The sequence below is a fragment of the Rhineura floridana genome, chromosome 6, assembly GCF_030035675.1.
Source record: "Rhineura floridana isolate rRhiFlo1 chromosome 6, rRhiFlo1.hap2, whole genome shotgun sequence".
Lineage (NCBI taxonomy): Eukaryota > Metazoa > Chordata > Lepidosauria > Squamata > Rhineuridae > Rhineura > Rhineura floridana.
In genome coordinates, this window is record NC_084485.1 from 111,963,183 (window position 1) to 111,969,034 (window position 5,852).

The 5,852-nt window shown below is 40.1% G+C and overlaps 1 non-coding gene across 1 annotated transcript; it reads left to right on the top strand.

Annotated features, from left to right (window-relative positions):
- Window positions 1-4,569: 4,569 nt before the first annotated feature.
- LOC133388183 (U1 spliceosomal RNA) lies at window positions 4,570-4,728 on the top strand. The gene has a single exon (XR_009763675.1). It is a non-coding gene; the product is annotated as a U1 spliceosomal RNA (small nuclear RNA).
- The last annotated feature ends 1,124 nt before the right edge of the window (window positions 4,729-5,852 follow it).

The window sequence follows — 5,852 nt, forward strand, 5'->3', positions numbered from 1 at the left end:
AAAGCTAGGCTTAAAAGAAGTGCAAAATTAGGACTGTGTCGGAACAGGGACAATATAATTGTGGTATGGATTCCCATATGGGATTAAATTATCTCAATTTTAGAAATGTCAGCAGTTCTGTGCGGCTGCTGGAATGCAGCCAATATGACACATTTGCTTCATTTTTGAAAAAAGATGGTTCTGATTCCACACAACTTTAAATATGCAGAAACTACATTTGCTGTAGGTGTCACAGTGGCGCTTCTGTGAGGCATAATTTTGCATGCAAAAGTTAATTGACTATTAAACAAAACTATTCTGGTATAGTTCTCTTTTTTCTGAAGTAAAAGGTCACTTATTTTCATTTGGGTTTGCCTTGTAAAGTCTTTTAATTTTATTTTTTTTAAAAAGCCTCTCCTTTCGTACTATGTCTCACATCAAGGTTGTCTTCCTTTAAAGTGCATACCATTCAGTAATACTATTTTGTAGCAACTCAATAAAGCTGATAGTTTTTCTGGGTAATTACCCACAGCCCCCTGCAGGACAAATTAGCATTCATGACCTGAATAATGCTTACTAGAAAGAGTTCAGTGGAATTTACTTAATCAGAATCATTGCTTTCTCATGGCTTTTTTAAAACTGAGTCCCCACTGTCTACTAATAGCAAAAATGCTTTCAATGCCAGGTCCATCCTGGCACCAGGTAGGGAAGGAGAAAAGATTAGCCTTTTTAAATATACATAATGCATTTTTAAAGATTGTGGAGAGTATTCTTCAACTCTGACTTGGATTCTCACTTAGGATGCCTTCCCTTCCCTAACTAGATGAGTATATTAATGGGGTATGTGGTTTTGTTTTTTGTTTTGTCAATAGCAGGGTTGCCAGGCTCAGGGCCTGAGACTGATCCTGTATCTTTAGGAGAAGAGAAAGTCAGCCAAGTGCAGGTGTTCTTGCAGCGCTGTAATGGGAAAAAACACAAGGTGGAATTCTCCCTTCCTCCTGCACAACTTTTAAAGATACAGAAGACCTCTTGGAGGCCGGGCCTGGCAACCATATTTGAACATGCAATCATGAATTGGGATCAAAGACAACTAGTGTGAGCCAAAAAGTGAGGGCTACACCAGGTCCTGGCCTGAGTTTTGGCTCACTTGCCTCTCCTGTGTAGTGGGTGCGTGAAACAGAAAAACAGACAAGAAAATGTAAAAATATCATAGCAGTGGCAAAAAAAATGCAGTATCTCTGGTTCACAAGATGGCAGTCTTACACTCACAGGGAAAAAGATGCTCACACTATCGTCTTTGATCTCAGTTCAAAGACGATAGTGTGAGCATCTTTTTTCCTGTGAGAAACATGATTGCATGTTCAAATATGGTATGATCGATCTCAGGCCCTGAGCCTGACAACCCTATTGGAGACCTACCATCAAGAACCCCCAGTACCTGCTGCTTTTCCTCACTGTGGTCACCTGCTTGCTCACCTGCTCTATCCTTTTGGCCTAGAAAGGGAGAGCAAGTGAATGACAGCAGAGATAGGTAGAGTGAACAGCACCTGCCTCCACCTGTTTTGCTTAAGGGCGCTGTCTGGTAGAAAAGCAGGTGGTAGCAATGGTAGGGAGGAGGAGAAGAAATGGCAATGGTAGGGAAAAGTGGCCTCACTGAGGGAGAGGGAAATTTGAAATGGCAGTTTCTCAATGTTTTCCATTTGGCACAGGGTGTCCTTGGGCAGGCGTCGTTGCTGGTGAGCCTTGCCAAGCTTCTGAAGCCCAATAGCTGCCTGAAGTACCTGGTGCTGACACTGAGCCTGACTGAGGTCACAGCTACACCATACATTTAAAGCACATGGCTTTCCACCAAAGAATCCCAGAAACTATAGTTTGTTAAGGGTGCTGGGAATTGTAGCTCTGCCAGTGGTAAAGTTTGATTCCCAGGATTCTTTGAAGGAAGCTATGTGCTTGAAATGTGCTTTAGATGTACTTTAAATGTATGGTGTGGATGTGAGCGGCCTGTGCTCAAGCATTTTGGTACAAAGCAGTATAGAGGTGTTTGGCAGGCACAGGATCTGCTGCTCTTGTAGACCAAGCCACTGACTGAAGAGACCCTGCACTGGAAAACACAATACATTCTGAATGTGGCTATAGACACTAACAGTTCTCAGTCTGGCCCTGGGAGACCAGATTGCTTGAATAATACAAGTTGCTTGAACAATGCAGATTGCTTAAATAAGAAACAGCAGTTCTTCATCTAGCCTGCCGATAATAGTGATGTCATCAGGGCATGCATGTGTTTCCAAATTGCTGCTCAATTTGGCAGCTTTAGAGAGTGAGGAAACGGACAATGAATTACCTATTGTAAAAGAGGTTGTGTGACAGTGTAGTGTCGCTACGCTGATACTAGACAATGAGAGTATGTGGCCGTTGTTCCGACGTTATGAAACTCTTCCTCTGTTCAGAACTGACAAGGGCTTTTGTAACAGCTCACTGTGAGGAAGTCTGAAGTGTGAAATAAAAGGGCATTTGTCATCCACCTGAGTTCACCATTGTCCATGTGTTCAATAGGAATAAACGTATCCTCATTGCTGAAACCAGGTTGTATAAACCTCAGAGCAAAGCCATCTGAGTAATGGGCACTGGGAAATTGTCAAATGCTGCAGGCTGTTATACTGGTTGAAAACATGTTTTGTTTTATTATAAAGCAGATTTCTATGTGGAAATCATTGCATAGAAGAAGTCTAATGGCTGGCAGGCACGGTCAGATAGTGGTCTAAGGCTGGAAGTATATCTTGCCTCACAAACTGATGTCTTCTACTAATTATCCAACTCCATGACATAATTGTGCTATCTAACAGTAAAGTGTACATAATTATGGAACACATATACTCATAGGGTCATATCCAACTGAGTCATAGACATTCTCATAACTTAAGTCCATTGGTGTCAATAGTTCTGCTTTGCATATAATTAGCATTGGATATCACCCAAAGTACATTCAATGTCCAAAGAAAGATTTATATTAAAGTGTGCACTATCTTTAATTCATAAACCCGAAAAACATTTTATCTCTTATAAGCAAAACATTTTACTACATTTCAATTAAAATGTGTTAGGGCCATCAAGGGCCAAATAAAATTGTTTGGGAAGCCAGATCTAGACTTTGAATTGCCATTTAGCCATCTAAACATATACAAGGACCCATATATGTATAAAAGAAGTATTCTAGAGATATCTAAATGCAGTAAGGATTGGATAGCACCCAACATCTTTAACAAATAGGAGCAAGTGCCAGAAAGTGTTATATTACATATTAACAAATGTTAAATCAAAGTTGAGATTCACATTTCACAAAATGGCAACAAGGAGATTTGGGCTTACTGTTTATTTGCAAAACTAGAAGCCCTACCAAGGTTTAGTTTGGGAAAGAATTCAAAGTCATTTGCAGTGCAGTCCTATGCATGACTATTCAGAAGGAAGCCCCACTGAGTTCAACAGGACTTACTCCCAGGTCAGTGTGCACAGGATCACATTTTAAGGAACTTGTTAAGTAATATAAAGTTAGTGCTTTTCTAAAGCTTGTGTTTTATTTATTTATTATTACATTTCTATCCTACCTTTCCTCCAAGGAGCAAAAGATGGCATATGTGGTTTTCCACCTCTCTATTTTATCCTTCCAATTTGTGTCATCTGCTGAGAGATTTTTTTATATGAAATGGTATATAAGTTATGTAAACAGGAGTGGCTGGTAAGGTGAGGATGGTGACATGAAAGCACCATCATTGCTGCTTACCAAGATGGTGCATGGGGGGAAGGTCAGGGTTGAAACAAGGTCAGCAGCACTGAATTGGCTTCACTGGATGGAACCCCAACCTCATTGCCGCCCTGCCCTGTCCCTCCACAGTCCCAAACAGTCCCAAAGAACTGTTGATAGGACAAAGGTACAGCCTTTGACTCTTCCTGGTGAATATTCCACCAAAGGTTATTACCTTTGTATGTATGAATGTATGTAATTTAGGGTTGCCAGGTTCAGGGCCTGAGACTGATCCTGTATCTTTAGGAGAAGAGAGTCAGCCAAGTGCAGGTGTTCTTGCAACATTGTAATGGGAAAAACCACAAGGTGGAATTCTCCCTTCCCCCTGCACAACTTTTAAAGATACAGAAGATCTCTTGGAGGCCGGGCCTGGCAACCAAGAGGTCTTCTGTATCTTTAAAAATTGGGCAGGCGGAAGGGAGAATTCCACCTTGTGGTTTTTCCCATTACAATGTTGCAAGAACACCTGCACTTGGCTGACTCTCTTCTCCTAAAGATACAGGATCAGTCTCAGGCCCTGAACCTGGCAACCCTAATATATATTTCCTAATAAGATATCTGTACTCATAAGTAGCAGTGAAAGTCACAAGTATATGGATGTATACACAAGTATCAGTCTCAACATTTCATACATATATTTAGGCAACTGCTATATTTAACAAAGCAGATTAAATGCCTCTGGATCTCTTCCCGCATCCCACCCAGTTAACAAATAGTATTAAAAAAGATAGTTCTTCTATATCAAGGAGTGTTTTTTTATTCTTATTTATCCTTCTTATTCTGTTTTGGTCATACTTACTTGGCAGGGGAAATATCATGATCATGAAGTTGATTTTCCCAGGGTGAGGATCATCTATTGCACTCCAGGTGTGCTGATCCTTGAGATTTCCCCAAAAGCAGGAGACTCCGGTACGTAATTTGTGGTAGTGGGGGACTGTGTTTGCACATTAAAGGTATACATGATTGATAGACACAGGCTGGAAGCAAGCAAGGGTACTCTGGTTGATTAAAGATTTGAATCTAAGCTTGCTTAAGTTTTCAAGCCCAGCATTCACCTGTTGGACAAGACCAAGCATGTTAAAACACAGGGAGGGAGTCATACTTCTTTCCAAACATTGCAATAATTAAGTATGACATTTTCTCTTATTCTGAAACCCCAGTTCGAACATGAAAAGCTTCTGTTTGCCGCCCTGGGCTGCTACTGGGAAAAAGGGCGGGATATAAATCTCATAAATAAATAATAAATAAATAAATATTTAAAATGTCATAGAAAAACAAAATGCATCTTTATAGCCATTGATGCCTGAAATGTTGAACTAAAAGGCTGCATAGCATAGAAAATGCCCAAATGCTATACAAAGTTTTTGTAATAATATAGATGAGACAAGAGTGAAAGGGAACATCTGGAGATTTCAATATTCTCCCTCTGTGTTGCATTTGTTAGATGAATTTTGAAGAAGCTCTTAGGATTAAAAGGAGAGAGACAGTTGTTTAAAAATACCTTACCATCCCCCCCCCCAGAGGTATGAATGCACTTTCAAAAGAGAATCTGAGGAAAGTGATAAAAGTGGCGAAAGCCATATAACTGTAATAATGCTTGGGAAAAAGCATAACTATGAATAACATGCTGATATGCTGGTCTCTCTGCTCTTTATGCATGCCTGACTTCCTTCTAATCAGGATGAGGCCTCTGTGAGACAAGGGGTGCCTCATGGAAAAGTTGGGAGGCCTTCAAGGTCCCTGACTAATGCCTGAAACTTATCTCTCTAAAAACAGTCTCGAGGTAGTTGCTAAATCTCTGTTTTGTCTGTCTTTTATATTTGTAGGTTTGTTGCAAAGGCTGCCAAGCTTCATCTCTTTATCTGTTCCTCAACATAAAAGAAAGCTACTGTTAGTGACATCTTTATATTGTTACTGATATCTTTAGAATGTTTCAGAACCGTTGAGCTAGTGTGTAATTATGATGAAAGAGACACTATTTGTATTTTGTCTCCTAAATCTCAAGGAAGTTGGAAATGATCTTTCTTGCTTTCTCCTCAACAAGTATATTAACAGAAAACTTAACCCTTAAAAA